Below are 11464 nucleotides of genomic sequence, written 5' to 3' on the forward strand. Positions count from 1 at the left end.
AGTTTTTCCTTATTTGTTAGGAGAAACGTTTGGATAGAGGAGGTGTCTCCTTTTATCGTCAGCTTTGTTCTTGCTGATTATGCTTAAAATACAAAATTAAAGATAAATAATGGAATCAAAATCCTATTTTAAATATTTAAATTTTATTATATATTTATTATTATCAAATTCAATAGTTAATTGTCCACTTTCATTTGAAATTTATAATTTATAAAAACATTTCCTTTCATGAAGCTGAGATTCTATAGAACGAAAATGTTTTTGCATTTCTTTTTTCTAATTGAAGATTGTTCTTTTTGTTAGGAATCAGCTCTGATACCAGTTGTTGGGCATCAGCTCTGATACCACTCGTTGGGCCCTTTCAACCGATTAAGAGAAAATTAACGCAGCGGAATAACACAGCGGAAAAATAGAAATATGACACACAGATATTTACGTGGTTCACCCTCAACTGTTTAGGGCTACGTCCACAGGAGAAACTCCGAATAATTCTTCCACTATTAAAACAATAGTAGGTACATAAAGAGAGTAATAAAAAAATAGTGGCACACAAAGTGTTTCCCAAAACACCCCAAAATAATCCTCACTATTTTTCTCTTCCAGTTTCAGGAAACCCATCCTAAAACTATAACACTCTCGCTTGCTACATTTTCTCTTTCTTTCTGGTGTGTTTTGAAGTGTTGCGCCATCTCCTATTTATAGGAGAAGTGGACGCGTTAATCACGCGTCCACCGAAACTGTAATGCGTCCACCGAATCCTAACGCGTCCACCGAAAATAAATTTTTCCTCTTCCTTTTTATTTTTTCAAACCGTGTGGTCCCACTTGAGTGGGCACACCACTACCAACAAATCTCCCCCTGCACGCTCAAGTGGGAACATTAGCCATCATCATCCCTGCAGCTATAATCTATTAGATCTGCCCACCATCTTGTACCGCCGCTACAACTTTGCGAGACACGCCGCCCGATCTCCTTTTGTCGGGAAGACTTTCGACACAAGGCACCACCTGCAGATCTTTTTTCGATACAGCCACCATTTCTTCCTTCTCTCCATCCGTAGAAGGGCATTCTCCTGTGACAACCATAATTTCTTGGCTCTTCGATCTTTATACCAAGAATCTGCTTTGCTGGTCCCAAGTCTCTCATGCAAAGACTTACTAGATTTTTTCTTCAAGCTAGAATTTCGACCAACAGTCACCATATCAACATCATAGAGCAAAAACAATGTAGTCATCATCAGAGAATAGAAACACAGTGATCTGAAGTAGTCTTGCTGTAGCCATGCTCCCCTATAACAGACTCAAACTTCTTGTACCACTGTCTCAGTGCCTGCTTCAAGCCATACAGGCTCTTCTTCAGTTTGCAAACACAATCCTCTTTTTCTACCAAATCCTCTGACTGCTCTATGTATATTTCTTATTCCAAATCTCCATATAGGAAGGTAGTCTTTCCATCCATTTGCTCGATTTCCAGATCAAAACTGGCGGCCGTTCCGAGCATTGTCCGAATGGATGTCATTTTCGCAACCAGTCTAGCTTTGACTCGTGGTTGGGAGCTGTGTTCTTCCTGCTTGATCCTGAACACCCACTTGTTCTTCAAAGCTTTCTTGCCTTTGGGCAACATCACCAGCTCAAATGTTTCATCCTCATGCAAGGACTTCATTTCATCTTGCATAGCTTCAATCCAGTTCCTCTTGTGTTCATTTTTATAGTTTCTTCAAAGCTTTCAGGTTCTCCCCCGTCAGTCGTCAGTACATACTCATTGACTGGATATCTAGTAGATGGTTGTCAGACTCTACTAGATCTTCTTAATGTTTGAGAACCTTCCAGTGCTGGTGGTTGAATATGAACACCATAATCTTCATTTGGTTCATTTAGGAACTTCTGAATTTTCTAACTCTGGCACTTGTTCTTATGGAACTTTTTCTTCATCTCCAATTTGTTTGCGTTCTATTGGAGGGACTCTCTGTATGTCTGTTGAGTCTTCATCAGATCTATTGGCACTCTGCTTCAATATCTTCAATAGTCTGATCTTCAACAAATACAGTATCACGATTTCTTATAATCATCTTCTGGATTAGGTCATAAAACTTTATAGCCAAATTGGTCTTGGCCATAACCAATGAATACACACTGTCTAGTCTTAACATCAAGTTTAGACCGTTCATCCTTCGGGATATGCACGAAGGCTTTGCAACCAAACACCCGCAAATGATCATAGGAAACATCCTTTCCTGATCATACTCTCTCTGGAGTATCATACTGTAGAGGGAAACAGAGTGAACGGCGAACTACTGTGAGTAACGCTTCACCCCAAATTTTTAGACAACTTTGCATGTGAGAGTAAACATCTGACTCTCTCCATCAAAGTTCTGTTCATCCTCTCAGCAAAACTGTTCAGTTGCGGCGTCTTGGGAGATATCGTTTGATGTCGAATGCCATGCTCTTTACAGAAAGCATCAAATGGCCCGGTGTATTCTCCATCATTATCTGTCCTGCTACACTTCAGCTTCTTGCCTGTCTGTCTCTCAACCAGGTTTAGAAGACTTCATTGTGCATATCCAGGTCTTCCTAGAATGGTCATCGATAAATATCACAAAATATCGATTTCCACCATATGATATCGTCAATGGTCCACACAAATATGAATGAATCAGATCTAATACATTCTTCATTCTAGAAGGAGGGGTAATCTTGAAAGCTACTCTGTTTCGCTTTCCCGCCATACAATCAGGACGCTTGTTTAGGTGAACTTCATCCAATCCAGGTAGTACGTTCTTTCTTGCCAAAGTTTTCTCACTCATGTGACATAGTCGTTTATGCCACAAGTCAACTGTACTGTCATTCTCCGCTATACTCGAAGTGTCTTGGGAGAGTTTCGCATGTATCACGTACAGCTTTCGGTCTTTAGCTACCACAAATGAACCTTTTGTGAGCTTCCACTGACCATTTCTGAAGGTGCAACAGAAACCTTCATCATCAAATCTACAACCGAGATTTGGACGCATGCTCAAAAGCCCATTCCTCATCAGTCTTGCCTTCCGGTTTAGTTGAACTAAACACTAGCACATGCATTTTGATTACCATAAGGAAATATCTCATTTCTCCATATATGGTAATTCCCGCCATTTAGACTGATCATTTTGCTTGTCCATTTTGACTTGCGCAGAATATCATCACCAACATAAACCGTATACGTGAACAGTAGTATACGTGAATAGTGACAATGAATAGTAACAATATACTCGAATAGTAACTGTATACGTGAATAGTAACTGTACACGTGAATAGTACTATGCGTGAATAGTGCTGGGCTTACTTGAAACGGACTCAGCAACAGTAACGCCAATAGTACTGTTCACCATCAACTTTGAGTTACTATTTTACTATTCATCACTAAGTCGATTCTGCAACGTCTTTCCGAGCGGACAGCACCAATGGACTCGTCGTAATTTTCTCTTCATCGTGGTATACTTATTTTCAAAATATATCCACGGATCCGGTACCGCTATCTGACCGGCTGGACCTGCCGAAACCTTCGGCTCTGATACCACTTGTTGAGAATCAGGCTCTGATACCACTTGTTAGGAATTAGCTCTGATACCAGTTGTTGGGCATCAGCTCTGATACCACTCGTTGGGCCCTTTCAACCGATTAAGAGAAAATTAACGCAGCGGAATAACACAGCGGAAAAATAGAAATATGACACACAGATATTTACGTGGTTCACCCTCAACTGTTTAGGGCTACGTCCACGGGAGAAACTCCGAATAATTCTTCCACTATTAAAACAATAGTAGGTACATAAAGAGAGTAATAAAAAAATAGTGGCACACAAAGTGTTTCCCAAAACACCCCAAAATAATGGAAGAATTATTCGGAGTTTCTCCCGTGGACGTAGCCCTAAACAGTTGAGGGTGAACCACGTAAATATCTGTGTGTCATATTTCTATTTTTCCACTGTGTTATTCCGCTGCGTTAATTTTCTCTTAATCGGTTGAAAGGGCCCAACGAATGGTATCAGAGCTGATACCCAACAACTGGTATCAGAGCTGATACCCAACAACTGGTATCAGAGCTGATTCCTAACAAGTGGTATCAGAGCCTGATTCTCAACACTTTTTATGTTATTAGGGATAATTAAGCTTTTGCTTGATCAAAATTATGATTATTTATTGTTTGCTAGTAGTGATAAAAAGTAATGGAAAAGGAGCTTAGTCTACTTTAATGCATATGGGGGATGAAATTAACATCGAATTAAGACTTCTCTTCTGTTGAAATGAATAATGAAGAAACTGAAATTAGATACCGGTGGGTAAAGAAGGATCAACGTGTTAACGGAATTATAAATTAGAAATTTTATAATTAATTTTTAAAATTAGAAATCTTTACATGTTAATTTGATTATAATTCAGGGATCAATTTATTTTTTGTCTTTATAACTTTAATGTGATTTGCTACGTTGGATGTCTATATTGGATGCTAATAGGGTAAAAGTGGATCCTACTTCATTTAAGTTAGCAAATCGTAAATTTTAAAAAATTTGAACATTAAATTGTAAATATTTATTCTTATATACCAAAATAGCAAAAATTAGCAAGTTTAAACACTAAAGTTATAACCAATCTGATTTTTTATGATTTTGAAAAAATCATTTGAATTGAATTTTTGCATATTCAACAACTTTTCGTGTAACTTATAGTATTTTGACTTAGTTAAGAACACTATTTCTATTATTTATTGATATGTATTATTTTTATAGTATTTTTAATATAGTTTTTATTAAGATTTTTAGTGTTTTTAATTACTTTAGTTAGTTTTTATTTAGATTTATTTCTGTTTTTAATTTAAGCTTCATTGAGTCGTGATAAGCTTGATTTGAAGAGTCTTTAACAGGAAAATAGCCAAAATTTGCATCAAAGAATATTGGAACTAAAATATAGAGATAAAAACTCAACATGGCCAAGTTAGTAAAGTACACGACCATATCTCCAAGAAAGCTGAAAATTCGCCGAATTTAATTATTTAGCCCGTGTAGATTTGAAGCCTGTGTGTGTCTTGTGCATGAGCTGTACGAGAATAATATAATACTTACCTTGTTTGCGTTCCAGCCTTATTTGGTTAAAGAAAACTCTTAATTGGGAAGAAATATAATACAAAATTAGTTTTCTACTCAAATAATATATATTTTTTCTAATTAGGCCAGTTAGTTTCATATTCGGATTTAAAGACATCCTATGAAGCCTATATAAAGAGAAATTTCTACACTAAAAGATGAGATTCACATCACATCCATTATTCCATATTATTTTCTCTACATCATTTATCTTTACAAGACTTCAAGCAATCAAGTTGGAGATCAAGATTCAAGGAAGTGCTACAAGCTAACTGTAGACTAGTTTTTATTTCTAAGCTCTCTTCTTGTTTTATTTTTAATATTCATATTGATTACGAGAATATTTACAAGTTTATTTGTGTTTAATTTATTTACTATGTCGAACTAAATTCATATACTGGGGATTTGATGTAGCTTAATTTCGATTCCAATTTATAGTATTAGATTTGCTTTTTCTTGTTCATGATATAATTTATTATTGAATTTAATACTTCCAAGCAGAGTTTCTCCACTTGATTGATTTATTTCATTAATCACTATCAGGAGAAAGGTTTTTGATATGAAAAAAGTAATAAATTACATGAGAATAATAACTTGATGTGAAAGTTATATGGTTTGACTCATGTGAGGTTTTCATAAGTTAACGACCTTAGGTTATGAATTCATAAACAAACCATAAAACTTTATGATTTAATTCATGTTTGATTGTGCTATTGGAAGATAGATAATTAGATCGGGTTAAAATAATTAGCAATACATCGGGAGAACTTCTTAATGATTTTAGAGTTGTTTCTCCTATTTGAATAATTAAAATTGATCATCAAACTAATAAAATAAGTCGGATATAATTAAGTGAAGTAAAAATCCCTAGTAGCTTTTAATCCTTGATTTCTTTTCAACAATTACTTGCTTGAGTTCTTTTTAATCACTTTATTTTATTTCTTTTATTTTTAGAATTATTCTCCTTATTGTTGTTTAAATAATAGTAGGTTAACACAATTTTAGAACTTGGTATATAATTCTCGTGGAACTATACTCTAGTCACTCTTTATTACTTGTTTGCGATTTCGTGCACTTGCGAAAAAGCCTGTCGTTTATATTGTTTGGTAATGTAATGGTTATACTAGTGTTTAGAATTTGATAAAGCGGATTATTAAAATTTTGATGAAACGCTAATGAAATAGCCGATAACTACTAGGACAACTAATAGACAAATAATTTTGCCGACAAGGTTTAAACAAAATTAAATTGAATTAAATCAATTCGATTTGGTCAATTTTTGCTAATATGTTAATTAGACTGTGTGCTAGGTCAATCTAATATCACATAGGCCAAATGCATAAAATCATCCCTATATTGAATACTTCAACTTTAACTTGAAAAATTATTTTGTTGAATACTCCAACTTGTAAAATTAGATCAATCAAATACTTATTGGATAATTGAAAAATATGAAAATTATTATTCCAAAAATTATCCTAACCACATATCAATTAATATATTATGTATAAAAGCCAAAGATACCAAATAATGGTCTTTGCATAGATGTATAATATTACCAAATTCGTAACTTTATGGATATAATATATTACTTACAAAGTTTGAAATTTTATAAGGTTTTTTTAGTAAAATATAAGGGTGAATTTATGCATTTGAGACATAAAATAACAACATCTAGATGGAAAATTCTTAATTATTGATGAGATGAAATGCAAGTTTTTTCCGTCAAAAAAAAAAATTGTAAACATAAAGCAAACAAACATGAAAAGACATGATTCTTTTCAGTTAATTATATTAATTTTTTTAAGAAATCACATTTTATTATATAGTTTTCGATAAAATGTTTGCATTGGGGGTTTTATAATAGTAGAATTGTTTTTTATTGTTTATATAACTTATTGGAAAGTTGTGAATGGTTTTCAATTTTTGTTTTGCTTTGGAAGAATAAAGTTATCTTTTTTTTTTTAATCATTCGATGTCTGAAGTTTACTTACTGGACTAATCTTGCACCAAAATTTGTCATGAATAATTTGCTTATTGAATGTGGATTGTTTTGGATGAGATCAGGTGGAGAAAATACCCACTTAGCCTCTAAAATATATAAGGAATAAACAAAAGGAAAATCTATTGAATAAAAAGCAAATTAAATAAAATGAAATTCCATTATTCGGTTAAAACGTAATAACAAAATTCAACAAAAATGTTAACCATTAATTCTACCACAGATTTGTAGCAGAAATGTAGTTACTAATAGTCTAAGGGTCGGATCGGACGATACTAACTTTTTTAATAGTCGTTAGCTATTCTAGTAATTGTTCTAATCATCATTATGAGCCGTTAGATGTGAATAAGCTTGCTCAAAAATCTTTAAATTTTTAGTTGTCATGATTATAATAAATTTTAATTTACTCAAATATCTCAACTCATGTCCATCTAGTAATGTTTTCAAGCAACCATAAATTATATAAGCCAATAGGTTATTTCTAATATATGACTATGTAGGTTAAATGTAACATGAATATGCAACAAAGTAATAGCAATACAAAATCTGTGATTTTAATTAATCACAGAACTAACTAGTTTAAAAATAAAATATTCGTGAAGCCAACACCCAATCAATTATAAGTGTGAGAGTTGTCATTTCATCTATCAACCAAATGGTCATCCAGCTGCTATAAAATCTAAATTCATAAATATTAGTTTTTTTCATAGATAGCGATTCCATATTTTTTATCCATATTTCATATAATTTAAAATTCACTTTTTTTTTTCTTCAGTCAAATGTGAATGCAAGCTTTGTTCTCTCTTCAAAATTCCTTTTATTCTTGGTACCTTTAGGTTGAAATAATTTTTTTTTTTTCCTGTGAACTGCAATTTTATCTAGAAGCTATTTGATTAGATCATCATCTTCTACCAAAATAATGTGACATACACCTTCCAAGGAAGATTTTTTTGAACCAATTAATTCGAATATTTGAGCAGAGTTAGGGTCAACCTTCCATACTTTTTAATTTCCCCTCAATCCACACACACACACACACACACACACACACACACACACACACACACACAAGAGTTATCTTTGGAAAGGGTTAAAAATATTTTTTGTTTGGCTGCCTTGGATTGGAGATAGGAGAGAGAGAAAAAGTTAAAGGTAAAAAAAATAAGCTTAAATTTGCACTCTGAACCTCTAATTTGTTCAAAAATTAACTTTTTTTTTACAAAACTTACACCAAAAGTACAAAATTGTCAATTTTTGTTCCAAAAAATAAATTATTTAACATAAATGAAATATGATTAAAAGTAATTAAATATTAAAAAATTAAGATTCCGTCCCTATAAAATATTAAAATTAACTCGCATATCCTTATATTTTGCAAAATACATTATATATTCTTAAATTTTGGTTCCGTCTAACTATTCTATCCTTCCCTCCAATTTTCCCACTTTCCACACTAAGTCAATGCAAAAAGATTAGTCAAAGGAGAGAGATAAAGAGAAAATTATGATTTTCCCCATAAAATATCAAAACTAACTCAAGTATCCTTGTATTTTCAAAAAACTAATTGTTGGAGCGTCGTCGCAACTGCCAACTTGCATGGTGATAGGAAAATCAAAACTCAGCCAAACCAAAGGAATCATACACCAAAATACTCAAAATTTCATGGGAAATCAAGATATGCAGTCAATTTAAAGAAAAAGAAAATGCTGTAATTTATTTTTACTCTGTATATGCTACAGAAGTAACACAACGTAGTAAGATAGTTCTTGTTAAAGTAAATATTTAGTTAGCCTAATATGTATATAGCACAATATGTGCGTAGCTGTACACTGATATGCAAACAACAGTTATTTTCAGTCTTATTTTTCTTGTGCTCTCCTTTTGCTCAGTTAACACATAGGCAAGGCCAAAATAATTAAATAAATTGCTTGTATTCAGTCTTTTTTTCTTTTTTTTTTTTTTAGAAAATCGTAAAGTAGTATTTAATGTTTGTTTGGTTTAACAATGAAATACAACTCAACAGTGGAAGATTATTGAGGTGCCATCACCACCGCTCATCATGCCATATTCTTTACAAATACAACGATTAAGTTCAGTAGTCAAGTTTATTAATATTAACTTCTCATTAGAATTGCTGTCTAAAATTCTTTGAGAACAATATGTAAACATAAAAGAGTGAGCAACAAATTCAAATACTGTTGTTTTTTGTATTAGCAACAAAAAAAAAATTCTACTACAAATGAAAACAAGGAAATGTTTAATATTTTCAGGAATCTACCCCAAGCCAATAGGCCTCCCCCATACACCCAAACTAGCCTGAAAATGTTAAACAAAAAAGTGGTGATAACTAACACCATCGTTCTAGCAGTTCATCCAACAAATTATCATAAACCCCAATATCTGTATCATTTATTGGAGCTTCTATCTCTGCAATTTGATTGGAAAAACTGCTATTGTAATCAACCAAACCCTCATTAGAAAGATGCCAGCTAGAGTTAGGGTTTACGGGACTCAGATTGTCCTGTCGCATCTTCTTTGAGTTGTCGTTCTCTTCTTCTTTATCAACAGAAGATTTTCTCTTCTTCCCATCAAGAAAAGGAACAGTTGCAACCGTTCCTTGTTCAGACTTGTCTTCACGTTTGATTTTACAAAGGACATAATCTCCCTTAAACTGCAAAAGTCAATACGAACTGCGATCAGATTTTAGAAACATCAGACCCACGTAACAGATTTTAGAAAGATTATAAACCAAAAGAAAATAAAAACCCTAAATTTACTATCAGAAAATATTATAAACCAAAGGAAAATAAAACCCTTAAATTTACGATCAGAAATGAAAAAAATTACTTACCCCTTCATCTTTTAACGAGAACTCGTGCATAGTCCAGTGGCCATTCGAGGAAGAACCTGCTTCACCCTTTGCTTCAAAGACAAAATATTTCCTCACATACGTAATATTACGGCAAGGGATGTCCTTAGAATTCCGGCCTGTCCAGGTTCCAGAAGGAGTTGTTCTCTTACTTCTGTTTGCGCTCCTTGTCTTCAACTTGGTAAAAACATAGAAGTAACCATTTGCCGGCGTCTCGTTGCAGAAAATATTCCAAGGCTCATCGCTATAAAGGTCATCAAGGGTTTTTATAACTGCATCTGCAATAACGGGCAGCGTTTTGTGAAGCTTCTCTTGAAGATAAAAGCAAACGAGTTCTTCCTCTGTGGGACAGAAGCGATACCCAACCGACAGCATAAATGGATTTTCCGCCATGGTTTTGCTCTCTCGCTCGCTTTCTTTCTTTTTCTCACAGCACCGACTTTCTTTCTTTCTTGCACCACCGATTCACTCACTAATTACTTCTACTAGACTCACTCAGTTGAGACCCATTATATAGCAATCCGTCCCTTGCGTGAAACCTACCTTATTACTTCGTATTTAAACCTTCAAAAATCTATTTTCCATTTAGATAAAATTTTTAATATAATCTTTTCTAAGTAAAAAATTGAATTATATATTTCCAATGTTTGATTTATAAATCTCTACCCTTATCTAATATTAAATTATAAATTAAACTATATAAACTCTACCTTATTACTTCTACTTTGTAGCTTAACTAATTAATTATTATCTTAAATTCATTTACATTTTTTTTTAAAAATAATCCACATTGTCTATTTAGTCATAAAAATATGTACTTAATTTTTAAAAACATCAAATTACACGTCTATATATAAAAAATAATTATTTCAAAATTCACTAATCTTTAAGTTTCAACTTGATCAATCTTATTTTCGCCCTTAATTATGTTTTACAAATTTTAAAAATAAATTTTATGTACTCATCTGGCTTTTGAATAAAATTTGTTTGGTTTAGAATTTATATAACGTAAAGGTCCATGTATCATGAATTTATAGCCTTCAATTGAAAATTATAATATAGAATTTGCAATCAATACATTTTTACAAGTTTCTTAATTAAAATGAAATTTATGCCTGTAATAATTTATCTATTCTTTATATTTGTAAAATTGCTCTTATATGATATTTTATATGCACAATTCAAATGATAAGCAGTAATTTTATTTTTAAAAAAATTAATAACACTAGAAGAAAAATTTTATGTGCATGAATTTGAATTCTAATTTTTTTTTTGTAAATAATTTTATATTTATCATTAGATAGTATTTTATATAATATGTTATAGGATAGAAAATAGATACGGATAAAAAAAAAGAAGATAAATTTAGAATATATAAATATAAACATAACTCTTTCTAGATTTTTTTTTTTAGTATTCTTCTTAAAATGTTATTAAACAAAAATACATATGTATGTGGATTTGAGGGGAAAATAATA

The sequence above is a fragment of the Jatropha curcas genome, chromosome 4 (assembly GCF_041381405.1).
Source record: "Jatropha curcas cultivar XTBG-Jc1 chromosome 4, XTBG_Jcur_1.0, whole genome shotgun sequence".
Classification (NCBI taxonomy): Eukaryota; Viridiplantae; Streptophyta; class Magnoliopsida; order Malpighiales; family Euphorbiaceae; genus Jatropha; species Jatropha curcas.